We start from the raw sequence: 21002 nt of genomic DNA, 5'->3' as shown, positions 1-21002 counted from the left end.
AGGCCCCTCCCCCGCCGTCTATCCTCCCGAATATCGCCTCGGATTCACTTCTCCACACATCCTACCTTCCAGAAAGTGGTCGCTTTTCTGTTCAGAGAGTTGTTGCTATTCTTTTCTTCGATCTCCTGTTGAGTTTTAGGTGTTCAGAATGGTTTGATCCCTATCCAGCTGAATTCCTGAGAGGAGACGAAATCCAGGTCTCTTACTCCTCCACCATCTTGCTCCGCCCCCAGTAATTATTTTAAATATAATCTAAATTCACCAATTAAAACACAAATCATATGTTGTCTACTAGCAACTTATTTCAAACATGACATATCTAGGTTGAAAGTAAAAGTATGAAAATAGACATATTATGCAAATGTTAATCAGAAAAAGCAAGAGTGATAAATTAATACTGGATGATATATACTACATTGCAAAGATAATTATTAGGAACAAAATGATATTACTTAATGTTAAAAGGAATAATCCACCACAAATACATAGTAATTCTAAGTATGGTTGCAACAAACAAAAGAGACTCAGAATATATAAAATAAACATTAGTAAAACTAAAAGAAGAAATAGAATTATATAAGAATTGAAAAGAATGATCAACTAACACAACCTAATTGACATTTTAGAACACTTCAGCCAACAACAGCAGAATATATATTCTTTTCAGCTGTTCATGGAACATTCATCAAGATCGATAATATCTTGTGTTATAAAAAACATACTTCCTTGAATTTAAAGAATGTAAATAATACAGAGAGTCTGTCTGATGATAATGGAGTTAGACTAGAAATCAATGCAGAAAGGCAACATGAAATTCTTTAAATACTTGAATATTAACTAATACACTTTTAAATAATCCATATGTCAAAGAGGAAGTCTCAATGGAAATAAAAAAAAATGTAAAAGCTGTGTTGAGAGGGAAATTTATGGCAATGTATACTTACATTAGAAAAAAAAAAAATCTCATAACAATAATCTAAATTCCTTGGTCACAAATCTAGAAAAAATGAGAAGATAAATCCTAAAACAAACAGAAGGAAGGAAATAATAAAAATGAGATAAATTAAGAAAACTGAAAACAGGAAAACAAAAGCATTGATACAACAAAAACTTGACTCCTAAATGAATGAATGAATGCATGAATAAATAAATAAATAAAACAATAAAACTAAAATAAATAACACACTTCTAGTAAGACTGACAAGATTAAAAGAGATGGCACAGTTCACTAATATCAAGAACAAAATAGGAGATATCTCAACAGATCCAATAGCAATTAAAAGATTAATAAGAGAATACTATGAACAACTTCACACTTATAAATTGGACAAACATAGAAAATGGACCAATTTCTCAAAAACCAAAAACTACTAGAACACAATCAACATGAAATAGACAACTGAACTAGTGCTACAACTATTAAAGAAATTGAATTTGTAATTAAAAATCTCCCCCAAAATAAATCTTCCTGTCCAGATTGTTTAACCATAAAGTTTTATCAAATATCTACAGTTAACGCCCATCTTACACAATCATTTACAGGAAGCAGAAAAGGAGGGAATCCTTCCCATCTTATTGTATGAGATTAGTATTACTTTGACACCGAATCAGACAAAGAGTAAAAAACCCAAACAAAACAAAATGAAACCAGTGTCTCTCATAAATATATAAAAATTCTCAATAAAATATTGGCAAATTGGGGATGCTGGGGTAGCTCAGTCATTAAGCATCTGCCTTCAGCTCAGGTCATGACCCCAGGGTCCTGGAATCGAGTCCTGCATCAGGATCCTTCCTCAGCGGGGAGCCTGCTTCTCCCTCTGCTTTTGCCTGCTGTTCCCCCTGCTTGTGCTCTCTCTCTCTCTCTGTCAAATAAATAAAATCTTTAAAAAAATATTAGCAAATTGAATAGAACAATGTATAAAAAGAATCATAAATATGGCCAAGTGACATTGATTCCAGGTATACAAAGTTGGTTCAACATTCTAAAATTAATCAATGCAAGCTACTATATGAACAAGCTAAGAAGAAAACTGGTGTGATCATATCAATTGATGCAGAAGAAGAATTTGACAACATCCAATATGCATTCATTGTAAAAACTTTAAACATTGTAGGAATAGAGAGAAATTAATGTTAAAGAACATTAATTATAAAAACAATTATTATCTAACATCATACTTATGGTGAAAAACTGAAAGCTTTCCCCCTAAGTTTAAGAATAAGGTAAGGATGTTTGCTTTCAGTATTGTTATTCAACATGGTACTGTAAGTCCTAGCAATTGTAAAAAAGCAATAAAAAGGTGAAAAAGGGAGTACAAATTGGAAGGAATAAACAAACTGTCCCATTCATAGATGACATGACTGTGCAGGTAGAAAATCCCCGAAGTGTACTTATCCCAAAATTCCTAGAATTAAAAAGTGAGTCCGTCAAGGTCACAGGATATAAGATCAATACATAGAAATTAATTACATTCTTATATACTAAAAATGAATATGTGGAAACCAAAATTAAAAACACAAGACCACTTACAGTGGCTAAAAAAATGAAATACTTATAAATCTAACAATATGTGTTAGGATTTGTATGCTGAAAATTTTGTCATGTGATGAAAGACACCAAAGAATAAGTAAAAGAGACATACCGTGATCACTGACAGGAAGAATCAACATAGTAGAAATATCAATTCTCCTCAAATGGATCTATGAGTTTCAGATAATTTCTATCACAGTCCCCTCAGGTTTTCTTGTAGAGATAGACAAGGTTGTTCCAAAGTTATGTAAAGTCACAGGAGTTAGAATAGCTAAAACAACTTTGAAAAAGAATAAAGTGAGAATAATCATTCTTCTCAATAATAAGGCTTATTATATAGCTACAGTAATTAATACAGTGTGGTATTGGCCAAAGAATAAAACACATAGATCAATGGAACAGAAACAGAATATAGAAATAGACCCACAGAAATATGCCCAACAGTTTTTTGAGAAATATGCTAAAGCAATTCAATGAGGAATAATCTTTTCTCATTGAAAAGATTGGAGCAGGAGCAAATGAATATACTTTGGAATTTAGGACTAGATGAAGAGTCTTTAGACATGAAACTAAAAGCACAACCCCCCCCCTCCCCAGAACAAAAGGGAAAAGTGATAAATTAAACCTTGTTTACACGGTTTTGTCTGTAATAGACCCTGTTAAGAAAATTAAAAGGCAAGTTGCAGACTAAGAGAAATATTCACACCATACATCTGACAAGACCTGTAGCTAGTACATATAAAAAACTTTCAAAGCTAAACAATAAAACTATAAACAACCTAATTAGAAAATGAGTGAAACACACACAAGGACATTTCACAGAAGGGGATATATAGATGGAAAATAGGCACACAAAAAGTTCTTCAACATCATTACCCATTAAAGAAATGCAAATTAAAACCATAACAATATCGTTATACACGAATCAGAATGACTAAAATTAAACATAAATAATAATAATAAAAGCAACAATAATAATAATAACACCAAAAGTTGGTAAGGATGCAGAAAAATGGAATGATCAGCATTTTCAGAAATATTTTAAAATGGTATAACCATTCTAGAAAGTTAGTTTGGTAGCTAAAAAAAAAAAACAAAACACTTAAAAATGAATTTACCAGATCACCCAACAATTTTGTTCTCACACATTTATCCTAGAGAAATGAAAAAGATATGCTCACTTAAAAACCTGTACAAAAATGTTTATGGTAGTTTTTCTTACAAATTCAAAAACTGGAAACGACCTAAATGTCTTTCAATGAGTAAGTAGTTAAACCAATTATGATAAAAAAAACCCATGGATTATAACTCAAAAGTGAAAAGGAATATATGTAACTAAGCTGCAACCTCAAGGGAAGCATATTGAATGATAAGTCAGTCTCAAATGGTTACATGTTCTATGATTCTATTTATGTGACATTTTTAAAATAATATAATTATAGAGATGGAAAACAGGTTAGTAGTTTCTGGAGATTAGTCTTCTGGAGACATAGTGGAGGAGACTATATAAGGTAGCATGAGGAAGCCTTATGGTGATGGAACAGTTCTGCATCTTGATTGGAGTGGTAGTTACATGAAGTTACATGTGTGATAAAATTGAATAAAGCTACACACACACACAAAGGTACACATACAAATGAGAGTATGTAAAGTGATGAAAACTGAATAAAATCTGTAGATTGTACCAACACCAAGTTCATAGTTTTCATACTATTCTGTAACTATATAGAATAATAACATTGGAGGAGGAGAGGTAAAAGTTGCACAGGACGTTTCTGTACATTTTTTTTGCAACTACCGGTGAATATATAACTATTTCAAAATAAATAATGCATACAAACCAATTGTAATATATGATATGCTACTTACCTTAGGTTATGAAATCAACAATCTATTTAATTTTTCCCTTTCCTAATTTCTTCACTTCATTTAAATGGAAACTCAATTTAAGGATGTTTTCCTCAAACAAAGAATGATATCCTGTTGGCTAGTTAAAAGGTAAAAAATAGGGGCGCCTGGGTGGCTCAGTCAGTTAAGCGTCTGCCTCTGGCTCAGGTCATGATCCAAAGGTCTTGGGATCAAGCCCCACATAGGCTCCCTGCTCATTGGGGAGTCTGCTTCTCCCTCTCTCTCTGCCACTCCCTCTGCTTGTGCTCTCTCATGCTCTCTCTCTCTGTCAAATAAATAAATAAAATCTTTAAAAAAATAAAAGGGCATGTACTGAATGGACCACTGGGTGTTATACGCAAACAATGAATCATGGAACACTACATCAAAAACTAATGATGTAATGTATGGTGATATAACAATAAAAAATTAAAAATAATGATGTAACATATGATGATTAACATAACATAATAAAAAAAGGTTAATAAATAAATAAATAATAAATAAATAAATATCTTGATTTAATGTATTTTAAGGATTTGGAATAGCCTAGAATAGTTACAAATGTCTTAAAAACAAACTAAGGCTGGCAAATTAATTCTGTGAAAAAGTTACAGTTATATAACCTGATCTTATACTTTCCAATTCTCTCAGTTACCAGACTATGGTAACCCATTTTTACTCAGTTGACTGAAATTGAAATGATGCTGGGCTTGGGACCTCTGTCAGATGGAGTATTGTTCTGAATCTCATAGTTCTGGCAGGTTCTAGGCACATTTATAAATTCTCATCTGAATTATTTGGTAGTGAGGAGTAGAATTAATTGAAGTATATCTTGTCCTTGATAACTTACCCATATTTGCAACTCTGTGAATTGGGTTGATTGCTTGATTCTGAAATAAGAAACTGAAAATTAAGAATTTTCAATGTTATTTAACTATTTAACAATTTAACAACTATTTAACAATTATAATGCCCATTTTGTAGTTTTAGACTTTTTATCTGTGACGTTTCAAATAACAAAACCAGGTAGGTTGCTGAGAGTCAAGAAAGTCTGGTGCCACCATGATACAGATTGAAGAAGCTAAAGCAGAAAGGTGCAGTTTTTCAGGCACATAGGTTTACCTAGAATTTAGGTTTCTCTATTTTTTTTCCTAGTCTCTATTGATTTGATCGTATTACTTCACAATAGTTACTGTGTGGAAAAAAAATAAATAGTAGTCATTTGGATTAAAGTTTGGGGTATAAAAACATCCACTGCACATCCCTGTAGTCTCTCCTTTTTATTTATTATTTCTTTAGAACCCCTTTGTCAACAACATAGAAGACTGCATTTACAGATCCTTGTCAAACTGCTAGTAAAATTCCACTGAAGGAACTACCTGGTATTTTATAACAACATTATGTATTTAGATAGACATGTTCTCAAGTTTTTCTCTGTTTCTTTGCTTGGTATGGTACTTTTTTTGTTTGTTTGTTTTGTTTTGGTCTTTTATCAGCCCTATTTTCCTTGTCTTTAGCAAGGGAGATATAGGTTAAATTTTAAGTAAATCATGAAAAACCCAATTTACCTAAGATGAAGAGAGCACAGTGACTCTAATTCTAACTGTCTTCAAAAGATGCTGGGCTTCTGGGGAAAATGGCAGAGTAGGAGGATGCTAGGCTCACCTTGCCCTATGGATACAACTAGTTAAAACTCACATCAGTATAAATAACCCAGAAAATGACCTGAAGACTGGCAGAATGAACTCCACAACTAAATGTAGAGAAGAAGCCTATCAAAGAGGGTAGGAAGTGTGGAGACATGGTCGGGTACTAAATGTACTCCTGGAACTGTCCGTGGGAGACAGAACACTGAAGACTCAGAGTGGAGAGAGAAACAGGTCCCCACATGAAGAAGCCTGAACAGGGAAGACAAATCTCCATAATGTTTGGCTTTGGAAACCAGAGGAGCTGAATTTTGTGAGTTCTTATAACTGGCAGGACTTAAAATGTGGAATTAAAAGAAAAATCATCTGGCTTGTCTCTGAAAGAGCTAGAAGGGTGGAAGAAAACTGAGTCCCTGCCCTTAAAAACATAGCAGGACAAATAGCCCACAGAGATAGGAGCACAAAAACAGTAGCTTGAAAGGTACCTGTAGCATACAAGAAGGACAGTTATTTACTAATCTCAGAGCATGTTCTGAGGGACAGAAATCCCAGGGGAACTCCTCTAGGAATAAAGGAATTGGCAGGTGCCATTTCCCACACCTGCCTCCTAGTGTAAACACAGGGCCACCTATGGAACTCTCTACCTAAATTGTTAGGACTGCTGTCCTGCCCACACCCCATGCTGTGCCATCCCTTTGGACAGCTTGCCTCATCCCAGTGCTATAAGGCTGCTCATCCAGAGGACAGGGGCATGCAAAGCTTGCTAGCACCACTGCCCCACTGTATTACCCTGCCCAGCTGTGTTTTGGGGATCTTTCCTCTCCAATAAGCTCATGGTCAGAGCCCATACAGGGCAGTGCCACAATCCTGGCAGTGTAAAAGCAGCCGCCATAGTGGCTAGCACCACCCCAAAGTGACTCCCCCAGAGGGAGGGAAAGATAATCACACCCAGCAGTCGGACAGAAACCTAGCAGTGGGCTGGAGGCAGACAACTGGTCTGACTACAGGCACCACCCACCAAGGAAAACTTCTCCAGGGATAACACAAGGAAATCGCCCTGTAATTTGCTGCTACTGCATCTCTGGTCTGACTCAGCTCAAGCTCCAGGTATCTCTAAAGTGGCCCACTAAACTGCAGTGACCAAATGCTGCCCACAACAGGCAAATGGAACTTCTACAGACAACAGGACTAAATGGCTAACCACAACAACAAGGTCCATGCAACACACATAGGAGACAACCCTGAAACACCAGGTTCTGTTGAATAGGGGACACTGCATGGTAGGGTACAGGACTTCTTCATAAGGCCATTACATTCAACTGCAGGAGACATAGATGTCCTTCCTAACACAGAGAAACACACACAAAGATTTAGACAAAATGAGGAGACAGACGAATATGTCCCAAATGAAAGCACAGGACAAAATTACAGCAAGAAACCTAAGTGAAATGGAAATAAGTAATATGCCTGATAGAAAATTTAAAGTAATGATCATATAGATACACACTGGACTTGAGAAAAGAGTGGAGGTCATCAGTGAGATCTTTAACAATGAAAGAAAAAAGGACCAATCAGAAATGAAAGACACAATAAATGAAATTAAAAATACCTAGATGGAATAAATAGTACACTAGATAAAGCAGAAGAATGAATCAGTGACCTGGAAGACAGAGTAATGGAAGGTTAACAAGATGAGCAGGTGAGAGAGAAAAAATGCAAAATGAGAATAGACTTAGGGAACTCAGTGACACCATCAAGCATAATAACACTCATATTATAGGGATCCCAGAAGGAGAAGAGAAAGAAAGGGGGGCAGAAAACTTATTTGAAGAAATAATAGCTGAACACTTCCCTGATCTGGGAAAGGAAACAAAAATCCAGATCCAGGAGGCACAGAGATCCCCCAACAAAATCAACCCAAGGAGGTCCACACCAAAACACACAGTAAATAAAATTGAAAAAAAAATAGTGATAAGGAGAACATTTTACATATTTTATTTATTTATTTGATACAGGGGGAGGGGCAGAGGGAGAAGAGAGAGAAAATCTCAAGCAGATTCTGCACTGAGCATGGAACCTAACATGGCGCTTGATCGCACGACCCTGATATCTGACCTGAGTCGAAATCAAGAGTCAGATGCTTAAATGACTGAGACACCCAGGAACCCAAAGGAGAGAATTTTAAAAGCAGCAAGAGAAAAGAAAGCAGTTACATTACACGTCTATCAGTGGATTTCTGGAGAAACTTTGCAGGCCAGAAGAGAACGGCATGATACATCCAAAGTGCTGAAAAGGAAAAATCTGCAGCCAAGAATACTGTTCCAGCAAGGCTATCATTCAGAATAGAAGGAGAGATAAATAATTTCCAAAAGAAAAACTAAAGGAGTTTGTGACCAATAAACCAGCTCTACAAAAAATGTTATAGGGGATTCTTTGGGTGGAAAGGAAAAACTATAAGCAAAAGTAAGAGAAGTAGGGAGCACATGAGCTGTAGAAATAAGTGTATCTATGAAAATTTGTCAAGGGACAAATAATAAAAGAATGTAAAGTATTACACCATTTTCCAAAAACATGTGGGGCTGAGGAATAAATAATGATTTCAAACTTGAGGGACCATCAAATTTATATAAACTGCTATAAGCGAAGATAAAACTGAATAGTAACCACAAATCAAAAACTAGTAATACATATGCAGAAAAATAAAGAGAAAGGAATCAAAGTATACCACTAAAGATAGCCAAATTATGTAAGAGAAGAGAGCAAGAGAAGAAAGGAACAGGAAAGAACAACAAAAACAATCATAAAACAAGTAACAAAATGGCAGTGAATGCATACCTATCAATAATTACTCTGAATGCAAATGAACTAAATGCTCCAATCAAAATATATAAATAGGGTGGCAGAATGGATTCAAACAAACAAAACCAAAAGACCCATCTATAGGGTGCTTAAAAAAGAGACTTATTTCAGACCTACAGGCACCTGCACACTGAAAGTGAAGGGATGAAGAAGCACTTATCATGCATATGGATGTGAAAAGAAACCTGGAGTAGCAACATTTATATCAGACAAAACAGACTTTAAAACAAAGACTTGCATCAATAGATCATCCAAACAGAAAATCAACAAGGAAACAGTGACTTTGAATGACACACTGGAATAGATGGACTTAACAGATATATTCAGAACATTCCATTCTAAAACAGCAGAATACACATTCTTTTCTTTTTTTTTCTTTTTTTTTTTAAAGATTATTTATTTATTTATTTGACACAGAGAGAGAGACAGTGAGAGGGGGAACACAAGCAGAGGGAGTGGGAGAGGGAGAAGCAGGCTCCCTGCTGAGCAGGGAGCCCGATGCGGGGCTCGATCCCAGGACCCTGGGATCATGACCTGAGCCGAAGGCAGATGCTTAATGACTGAGCCACCCAGGTGCCCCAGAATACACATTCTTTTCAAGTTCAAGTAGAACATTCTCCAGAGAAGTTCTTATATTAGGCTACAAACAAGTCTCAACAAATTTGAAAAGATCAAAGTCTTTCCACGCATCTTTTCTGACCACAATGCCAAGAAATTAGAAATCAACCAAAGAACAAATCTGGAAAGGGCACACATACATGGAAGTTAAATAAGATACTCCTAAATAATAAATGGGTCAACTAAGAAATCAAAAAGGAAATCAAAAAATACATGGAGACAAATAAAGATGAAAACACAATAGTCCAAAACCCTTGGGATGTAACAAAAGTGATTTTAAGAAGGAAATTTATAGCAATACAGGCCTACTTCAAGAAGAAAGAAAAAACCTCAAATAAACAAACTAACCTTACACCTAAAGGAGCTAGGAAAAAGAACAACAAACAAAACCCCAAACTTGTATAAGAAACAACATAATAAAGATTAGTGCATAAATAAAACAAATAGAAACTAAAAAACAAAGAAACGGGTGTGTGGGTGGCTCAGTAGGTTAAGTGTCTGCCTTCAGTTCAGGTCATGATCTCACAGTCCTGGAATCCAGCCCCGCATTGGGCTCCCAGCTCAGTGGAGAGCCTGCTTCCTCCGTCCCCAGCACTCCCCAGGCTTGTGCTCTCTCTCCCTCTCTCTCTCTCTCTCAAATAAATAAAATATTTTTTAAAAATTGTCAAAACAAAACAAAAATAAACCAAACAAGCAAACAAAAACCAATAGAAGAGTTCAATGAAACCACGAGCTGGTACTTTGAAAAGATCAACAAAATTAAAAAACCTTTAGTCAGACTCATCAAAAAGAGAGAGAGAGAAAGAAAGGACTGAAAAAAAAAAATCCGAAATGCAAGAGGAGAAATAACTGACATCAGAGAAATACTAAGGATTATAGGAGAATATTATGAAAAGTTATATGCCAACAAATTGGACAACCTGGAAGAAATTGATAAATTTCTAGGTTCATACGACCTCCCAAAATAGAATCAGGAAGAGATAGAAAACTTGAACAGACCAATTACTGACAATGAAAACGAGTCTGTAATCAAAAAACTTCCAACAAACAAAAGTCCAGGGGAGATGGCTTCACAGGTGAATTCTGTCAAACAGTTAAAGAAGGTTTAATACCTATTTTTCTCAAAAAATACAAATACAAAAAATGGAAGAGGAAAAAGACCAAAAAAAAAAAAAAAAATTCCAAATTCATTTACAAGGCCTGCATTACTCTGGAACCAAAACCAGATAAACACACTACAAAAATAAATAAATAAATAAATAACTACAGTCCAATATCTCTGATGAACCTAGATGTAAAAATCCTCAACAAAATATTAGTAGACCGAATCCAACAATACATTAAAAAAAAATCATTCGGGGCGCCTGGGTGGCTCAGTTGTTTAAGCGACTGCCTTCAGCTCAGGTCATGATCCTGGAGTCCCAGGATCGAGTCCCGCATCGGGCTCCCTGCTCAGCGGGGAGTCTGCTTCTCCCTCTGACCCTCCTCCCTCTCATGCTCTCTATCACTATCTCTCTCAATAAATAAATAAAAAAAAATAAATCTTAAAAAAAATCATTCACCACAATCAAGTGGGATTTATTCCCAGGATGCAAAGGTGGTTCAATATTTGCAAATCAATCAGTATGATACTTCTCAACAATAAGAAAAAGGATAAAAACTGCAAAGTTATTTCAATAGATGCAGAAAAAGCATTGGACAAAGTATACATTCAGGATAAAAACCCTCAACAAAGTAGGTTTAGAGGATATATGCCTCAACATAATAAAGGCCTTATATGAAAACCCTACAGCTGACATCATACCCAGTGGTGCAAAAATGAGTTTTTTCCCTAAGGTCAGGAACAAGACAGGGATGTCCACTCTCAGCACTTGTATTCAACATAGTACTGGAAGGCCTAGCCATAGCAATCAGACAACAAAAAGAAATAAAAGGTATCCACATTGATAAGGAAGAAGTAAAACTTTTCCTATTTGCAAAGGACATGATACTATCTATAGAAAATCCAAAAGACTCCACCAAGAAACTACTAGAACTGATAAATAAATTCAGTAAAGTCACAGGATACAAAATCAAATACAGAAATCTATTGCATTTCTATAGATGATAATGAAGCAACAGAAAAAGAAATTAAGAAAACAATCCCATTCACAATGGAACCAAAGATAATATAATACCTAGGAATAAACTTAATCAAAGAAGTGGAAGACCTATACTCTGTAAACTATAAAACACTGATGAAAAAAATTTAAGATGACACAAAGAAATGGAAAGGTATTCTCTGCTCATAGGTTAGAATAACAAATATAGTTAAAATGTCCATAGCACCCAAAGCAAGCTACAGATTTAATGCAATCCTTATCAAAATGCCAAAAGCATTTTTTACAGAACTAGAATAAATAATCCTAAAATTTGTATAGAACCAGAAAAGACCCTGAATCGCCAAAACAATGTTGAAAAAGAAAAATGTAACTGGAGGTAACACAATTCCAGACTTCAAGTTATACTACAGAGCTGTAGTAATTGAAACATTATGGTACTGGAACAAAAATAGACACACCAATCAATGGAACAGAGAAGAAAACCCAGAAACAAACCCAGGATAGTTTGGTCAATTAATATTCCACAAAAAAGGCAGAATATGCAATGGGAAAAAGACCGTCTCTTCAACAAATTGTGTTGGGAAAACTGGAAAGCTACATGCAAGAGAATGAAACTGGACCACTTTCTTACACCATACACAAAAATAAAATAAAAATGGATTAAAGACCTAAATGTGAAACCTGAAAACATAAAAATCCTAGAAGAGACCACAGGAAGTATTTCTCTGACATCGGCCATAGCAACATTGGTCTACATATGTCTCCTGAGGCAAGGGAAATAAAAGCAAAAATAAACTACTGGGACTTCATCAAAATAAAAAGCTTCTGCACAGAGAAAGAAACAATCATAAAAACTAAAAGGCAACCTATGGAATGGGAGAAGATATTTGCAAATGACCTATCTGATAAAGTGTTAGTATCCACAATACATAAAGAACTTACATGACTCAACACCCAAAAAACAAATAATCCAGTTAAAAAATGGGCTATGGTGAGCACTGTGAATTGTGTAAGACTGTTGAATCATAGACCTGTACCTCTGAAACAAATAATACATTATATGTTAAAAAAAAGAAGAAGAAGAAGAAGAAGAAGAAAGCAGGAAGGGAAGAATGAAGGGGGGGAAATTGGAGGGGGAGACGAACCATGAGAGACTATGGACTCTGAAAAACAAACTGAGGGTTCTAGAGGGGATGGGGGTAGGGGGATGGGTTAGCCTGGTGATAGGTTTTAAAGAAGGCACGTTCTGCATGGAGCACTGGGTGTTATACGCACACAATGAATCATGGAACACTACATCAAGAACTAATGATGTATAATGTATGGTGATTAACATAACATAATAATAAAAAAAATGGGCAAAAGACATGAACAGACATTTCTGCAAAGAAGACATACAGATGGTCAACAGACACATGAAAAGATGCTTAATAGCAGTCATCATCAAAGAAATCCAAATAAAAACTACAGTACCTGTCAGAATGGCTAAAATCAAAAACAAGAAACAACATTGTTGGTGAGAATGTGGAGAAAAAGAAACAGTCTTGCACTGTTGATGGGAATGCAAACTGGTACAGCCACTGTGGAAGACAGTTTAGAGGTTCTTCAAAAAGTTAAAAATAGGGGGTGCCTGGGTGGCTCAGTCGTTAAGCGACTGCCTTCGGCTCAGGTCATGATCTCAGGGTCCTGGGATCGAGTCCCACATCGGGCTCCCTGCTCGGCAGGAAACCTGCTTCTCCCTCTCCCACTCCCACTGCTTGTGTTCCCTCTCTCGCTGTGTCTCTCTCTGTCAAATAAATAAATAAAATCTTTAAAAAAAAAAAAAAGTTAAAAATAGAACTACCATATGATCCTATAATCACAGTACTGGGGATTTACCCCAAAATACAGAACACTAATTTGAAAGGATATATGTTCCCTTATATTTATTGCATCATGATTTTCTATAGCCAAATTATGGAAGAGCACAAATGTCCATCAGAGATGAATGGATAAAGAGGATGTGGTATATACATATACATACATACATTGTATATATGGTGTATATATATACCACATCTATACACATTTATACATTGGAATATTACTCAACCATAAAAACAGAATAAGATCTTGCCATTTGCAACAACATGGATGGATCTAGAGAGTATAATGCTAAGTGAAATAAGTCAGAGAAAGCAAATACCATATGATTTCACTCATTGTGGAACTTAAGAAACAAAGGAACAAAGGGGAAAAAAGAGATAAACCAAGAAACAGATTCTTAACTATAAAGAACAAACTGATGGTCACTAGAGGTAGGTGGGTGAGGGGATGGCTAAAATAGGTGATGGGGATTAAAAAATACACTTATCCTGATGAGCACTGTGTAATGTATAGAATTGTTGAATCACTACATTGTACACCTGAAACTAATATAACACTGCATTTTAACTACACTGGAATTAAAATTAAAAACTTAAGATCTCTTATTTTCATATTTGAATGAATTAAAAGAAAATTAAATATCAGGATTAATATTGGTTCCATCTTTCTTGCTAGAGACCATGAGTCTAAAATCTTATTAATATTACATTGTTTTTATACAAAGGAAATCTTTGAGACTCAAGATCTTTTGGATTTCCTAAGTGTCTTCTTATATTATTCTACCTGTCAAGCTGTCAGAGCTCCCTCTCAGATACTAACTTTAATTCACCAGAAAAAAATTTATACTCGTCTTACAACTTTACCACCTCCCACTGTTTGGTATATGAGAAATATATACACCTGAAATTATACATTTAAAACTCTTTTACATAGAACTTAGTTAATTTACTTGCTCATGTGGAACCCTGGACATTTGCCCTTATTGGTTTGTTTTACAGAATGCAATAACCCAGGTCTCCTTTTTCATTATTTACACATTTTGCTCTTCACTGAGACCCTCTCATTGCAAAAAAAAAAAAAAAAAAAAAAAAAAAAAAACAGGCTTCAAGTCACATGTCATTCCTCTCTTTCAGAAGAATATCTCCTAAAATGTAAAAATATCTTCTCTTTAATTCTCCATCCCTGAATTTAGAATATTTTCTCATCAGTAGAAAATGGAAAAGGCAACTTGCAGATATTATTTAGCTCTCTACACCAGGGATCAGCAGGCAGGAGAGCTAATCCTGATGCTGACTTTCAATAATGTGAGGTGTTAGGCAAGCCCATCCCTTTTTCATACGTTCGTTTAATCTGTAAAAGGATCGTTGTTTCTGTGTACTTCATATGGGAAAATTAGACATTATTGGAAAATATCTGAGAACTTTAGAATTTGAGTTATTTGAAAGGAATAATTTATTTGTATTATTATGATGTATAAAATTCAAGCTCCTTTCTCAGGCCTATGTGTCCTTTAACATCTAAATCTTTGTAATTCACAGTCTAGATTCCCTACTTCTCCCTCCTGAGCATTAACTTGCAGCCATGATGGCATTCTTGCAGCCTGGCTACTCTAAATCCATTCCCCAATTAAGATTTTGCACTTATCCTTAATCAGGCAACTTAGTAATTTGTTTATTTCTTTCAGAACTAGATATTTTGAAACAAGGAATTTTATACTGAGGGGTGTGAATGTGAGCATTTTCTGGAATATATAGCACATGAATTTGCAAATGAAAAGATATTTCATGTAACTGGGCTTCAAAATGTTTGGGGTGGAGTAGTAGATGTGACAACATGCATAGTGTGAATCAAAATCTTGAGAGCCTCTAAAGTTAGACTAAAAAAATTTAGGTTTCTGCTTTATAGGAAATGTGGAAAGTTGTTTATGTGTTATATTCTGTGTAAAAGAGTTTTAAATATATAATTTTTTTCATTAGCAAAAAGTGGGAATTGGTAAATATTTATGATGAATACAGATTTGTTTTCTGACAAATTTCTATTTGTTCATCAGTTAACCTAGGAAAACATAGATATTTTATAAAAATCTAAATTTAATATCTTTATTTCTGAATATATATGAACTGCTAAACTATTTAACTTTAGTCCCTTCTTTTCTGATGTATATGCTACTAGTTTCATAAATTTTAATTTTATATTTGCTTTATTTTTTACCCTACAAGACACGATTATTGATGTTTTATTAATGCAATGTTTTCTTTTTATTTCCAATTTTTTCTTCCAGTTTTATTGAGAAATAATTGACATTATTCTGTATAAGTTATAGCATAATGGTTTGATTTACATATATTGTGAAATAATTACCACAATAGGTTCAGCTATAAAAAAAAGGAAAAAAAAAGAAAAGAAAAAACAATTTTCCTGTGAAGAGAACTCTAGGATTAACTCTTAACTTTCCATACAGCAGTGTTAACTATATTTCCATTCAGTGTTAATGTACACCATGGTGTACATTATATCCCTAGTACTTATTTATATTATGACTAAAAGTTTGTAGCTTTGACAACCTTCCTCTAATTTCTCCTTCCCCCACCCTCTGGTTCTGGTAACCACAAGTCTGATTTTTTTTTTTTTTTTTATGTTTTTTGTTTGTTTGTTGTTTGTTCTTTTGGTTTTTAGATTCCATCTATGAGATTGTACAGTAGTTGTTTTTTCCTGACTTATTTCACTCAGCATACTGCCTTCAAGGTCCATCAATATTGTAAGATTTCCTCATTTTTTTATGGCTGAATATTACATTGTGTACATATATCACATTTCCTTCTATTCATCCACTGACAAACAGATTATTTCCGTGTCTTGACTATTGTAAATAATGCTGCTGTGAACATGAGGGTGAAGATATCTTTTCTTTTTGAGTTAGTGTTACTATTTCTATTGTATATATTCCCAGAAATGAGATTTCTGGCTCATATGATAGCTATATTTTTAATTTTTTGAAAGTACATACTATTTTTCACAGTGGCTATGCCAATTTACAATCCCACCAACAGTGCACAAAGGTTCCCTTTTCTTTACATCCATGCCAGAATTTGTTATTTCTTGTCTTTTTGATGATGGTTATTCTAAAATGTGTAAGATGGGGGCGCCTGGGTGGCTCAGTCGTTAAGCGTCTGCCTTTGGCTCAGGTCATGATCCCAGGTCCTGGGATCGAGCCCCGCATCGGGCTCCCTGCTCCGCGGGAAGCCTGCTTCTCCCTCTCCCACTCCTCTGCTTGTGTTCCTGCTCTCTCTATCTCTCTCTCTGTTAAATAAATAAATAAAATATTTAAAAAAATAAAATAAAATGTGTAAGATGGTATCTTATTGTAATTTTAATTTGCATTTCCCTAATGACAAGTGAATGCTGAGCATCTTATCATGTATGTGTTTCTTTCATATATCTTCTTTGGAAAAACGTCTATTCAGGTCCTTTGTCCATTTTTTAACTGGGTTATTTTTTTTTTAATGTTATGTTAATCACCATACACTACATCATTAGTTTTTGATGTAGTGTTCCATGATTAATTGTTTGCATATAACACCCAGTGCTCCATGCCCTCTTTAATACCCATCACCAGGCTAACCCATCCCCTCACCCCCCTCCCCTCTAGAACCCTCAGTTTGTTTCTCAGAATCCATAGTCTCTCCTGGTTCATCTCCTCCTCCGATGTCCCCCCCTTCATTTTTCCCTTCCTACTATCTTCTTTTTTTTTTTTAACATATAGTGTATTATTTGTTTCAGAGGTACACGTCTGTGATTCAACAGTCTTAAACAATTCACAGTGCTCACCATAACACATACCCTCCCCAATGTCTATCACCCAGCCACCCCATCCCTCCCAACCTGGGTTATTTGGTTTTTGTCTATTGAGTTGTGCGAGTTATGTTTGGATATTAACCACTTATCAGATATATGGCTTGCAAATATTTTTCCCATTTTGTAAGTTGTCTTTTCACTTTGTTGATGTTTTTCTTTGCTGTGCAGAGATTTTTAGTTTGATGTAGTTTCACTTGTTTATTATTTTTTTTTATTTTGTTGTTGTTTGTGCTTTAGGTGTCATATCCAAAAAATCATTACTAAGACCCATTAAGGCAGTCTTTTCTTAAATTTGCCCTCATACCATATTTCTTGCTTATTATTTTTTCAGAGAGTATAGTGTGTTGTTTAAAGTCATGGTCTTTGCACCCAGACTGTCTAGATATAAATATCAAGTTTATTTAATGGCTGTGTAATCCTCGGAAATTTACCTAACCTCTCTATACCTCAGATTTCCCATCTTTAAAATGAAAATAATAGTTTTATCTCATAGAGTTCTATGTGTTAAATGAGTTTCCAAAGCAACAGTTCCTGGTATATTTCAAACATTATGATTTAGCTTCTGTTATGTTCCCTTTATTAATTTCAGAGGTTACCTCTGCAATTACTTTTTTCCTCTTATCTTACTAATATCATTTTTAAGTATTATTCTCAATAAAGATTTATTTTTGACAAATTCATTTTTTCCCAGATTTATTAAGATGTAATTGACTTCTCAGTTTTTGAATAAGTGAAAAGAGATTTATTCAACTCTTGTCCCTTAAAGAAACTCTCACTAGGTTTAGAACTATATATTGACAGTTATTTCTTACCACACATTATTCCAATCTTTTTGATCCCATTATTGCTATTAAGTCAACAGAGAGTTTGATTTTCCTATTTTTATAATTAACGCCTCTTTTTCTCTCTGGCTTTTTTTTTTCTTGTCTTTGGTGGTCAGCATTTTCATTATAATTTTTCTGGTTGTTTGTTCTTCTTGGGTTTTTGTGGTCTTTCTGAATGTTAAAATTGGTATATCAGCTATGGAAAATTTTAGTAACTATCTCTCTCTTCACATATTGCTTCATCCCATTCTCTTTCTCTTTCTGAAAATCTGGTTAGATATATAAGATATTCTTACTATATCTTCCATTCTGTTTACCTTCCTCTCATATTTTCCATCCATTTGCCTTTCTGTGCTGCATTCTAGATAATTTCTTTATCTTTGTTTCTTCTTTTTCATAATGCCAATTCCTTTATGTTTAAAAACAAATCATATATATTTGTTTTATAAACTTTGTCTGAAATGCCAAACATCTAAAGTCTTTGCAAGTCTGATTCTGACTTTTATTGTTTCTGTTGACTGTCACTCATAGTGATTTGTTTTCCTGTATATATTGTGAATTTTTTTTTTTTTTAAGATTTTATTTATTTATTTATAGGACAGAGAGAGACACAGCGAGAGAGGGAACACAAGCAGGGGAAGTGGGAGAGGGAGAAGCAGGCTTCCCGCCGAGCAGGGAGCCTGATGTGGGGCTCGATTCCAGGATCCTGGGATCATGACCTGAGCCAAAAGCAGACGCTTAACGACTGAGCCACCCAGGCGCCCCTATTGTGAATATTGACTATGACTTTTTCACAATGAAATTTTCTTTTCTCTTTCCATCTAGTCTCATGGTTTAAGACTGAGTTTTTTTTATTAACATATAATGTATTATTTGTTTCAGGGGTACAGGTATGTGATTCATCAGTCTTACACAATTCACAGCACTCACCATAGCACATACCCTCCGCAATATCCATCACCCGGCTACCCCATCCCTCCTACCCCCTCTACTCCAGCAACCCTCAGTTTGTTTCCTGGGATTTAGAGTCTCTTATGGGTTTGTCTCCCTCTCTGGTTTCATCTTGTTTAATTTTTCCCTCCCTTCCCCTATGATCCAATGGAATATTATGCAGCCATCAAAAATGAGATCTTGCCATTTGCAAAGACTGAATTTTTTTTTATTTAAATTCAATTAATGGTTTGTCTCCCTCTCTGATTTTGTCTTGTTTAATTTTCCTTGTTTTTCCCTATGATCCTCTGTTTTGTTTCTTAAATTCCACATATGAAATCACATGATAATTATCTTTCTCTGATTGACTTATTTCACTTAGCATAATACCTTCTAGTTCCATCCACATCGTTGCAAATGGCAAGATTTCATTTTTTGATGGCTGAGTGGTATTCCATTGTGTGTTTGTGTGTCTATCTAGCTAGTTAGCTAGCTATCTCACATTTTCTTTATCCATTTATCTGTCCATGGACATCTGGGCTCTTTCCATAGTTTGGCTATTGTGGAAATTGCTGCTATAAACGTTGGGGTGCAGGTGACTTTTTGGATCACTACATTTGTATCTTTGGGGTAAATACCTAGTAGTGCAATTGTTGAGTCATAGGGTAGCTCTATTTTCAAATTTTTGAGGAACATCCATACTGTTTTCCAGAGTGGCTGCACCAGCTTGCATTCCCACCAACAGCCTGAAATTTTTCTTTTCCTACTCTGTGGGTAAAATAACTCTCTGGAGGAATGTTTCTAGTTTACCCCAACTATGAATTTGAAACCCTTTGGGATCCTAGATATATGGAGTTTCCTATTTGAACACCCACCCTTGTGAGCCCTAGACTTTGATTTTGGTTCCCAAACTCTCAGAGAAGTCATGAACACCAAGGTGAAGTTCACTGGGATTTGATAAATGACATAACAGTGAAAGTTAACTCCATTTCTCAGCTTGCTGCTTTTATCTCATTTTGCTCTTTAGTAAGCTTTTCCATCTGAACTAATTCATTTAGACATTTTAAAGTACTTTATACTTTGTATTATTTTAAGAAGGAAGCTTTGTCATCGTGTCTAGTTTCCAAATTATTGGAAAGGGAAATCTTCTGTTACCTGGCCATAGGATGATATTCAAGATCGGGACACAACACGAGTACTGTCAAAATTTATATGGAGGTTAGGGTTAGATGCAATCTGCTACGATTCTGTCTTCATACTTTCCTTGTGCCAATCACTAGGTGATGGGAATCATGGAATATTTCTGGCACCAGTTCCCTAGAGTGGTCTTTTTTTTTTTTTTTTTCCTTTTCCTTTTCTGGTTCCCATCTCCATTAAGTGCACTCTATGTTATTAAATAATCTTGAGGTATATTTTTCTCTACTATTCTGTTTTAACTAAAATTACAAAGTTGACTTGAAGTCCCAGAAGACTAGTGCTGCTCCTTCTTAAATATTTACTGTTTCCCTTTCCATGAAGTAGGTTCTGTGAAGTCAAAAGAAGTTTTTGGACTTAAAAGGATGAGGAAAATAGACCATAACCATGCGTAACTACACACAGTAGAAAACCAAACCTCCAAATTTATGAAATGAAATGAAAACACTATGAAAACACTATGAACTCCATCTTCTATCTACAACCCATAGTTCTTTGTCCAAGAAACAAAAGTGCAATTTATTTTCTTGTGATTCACAATATCATAACTCACTCTGGTTTTGTTTGAAAGCAAGAAGTCTCTTTTCCTGGCATTGCTGCTTGGTCCTCAAGGGATATATGATAGCAAACATAACAAGACCAACACACATAGTTTTCTTTTCTTTACTTTTAAATGTTTGTTTTCTGC

At 34.9% G+C, this 21002-nt stretch overlaps 1 protein-coding gene and 1 long non-coding RNA gene across 8 annotated transcripts in view; one reads left to right on the top strand and one right to left on the bottom strand.

The window, feature by feature from the left end:
- Nucleotides 1-21002, top strand: part of CNTN5 (contactin 5) — a 1357780-nt gene that overhangs the window by 563979 nt on the left and 772799 nt on the right. The window lies entirely within an intron of this gene.
- Nucleotides 2488-21002, bottom strand: part of LOC116645774 — a 71376-nt gene continuing 52861 nt past the window's right edge. Inside the window, exons 2-3 of the long non-coding RNA XR_004302027.1 lie at nt 5271-5323; nt 2488-2810 (exon numbers count right to left, since the gene is read on the bottom strand). This is a non-coding gene — a long non-coding RNA (uncharacterized LOC116645774). The remainder of the gene's footprint in view (nt 2811-5270; nt 5324-21002) is intronic.

The sequence above is a fragment of the Phoca vitulina genome, unplaced genomic scaffold (assembly GCF_004348235.1).
Source record: "Phoca vitulina isolate PV1807 unplaced genomic scaffold, GSC_HSeal_1.0 scaffold34, whole genome shotgun sequence".
NCBI lineage: Eukaryota > Metazoa > Chordata > Mammalia > Carnivora > Phocidae > Phoca > Phoca vitulina.
Note: the sequence above shows the minus strand (reverse complement) of the source record. Positions and strands in the feature narration are given on the sequence as shown.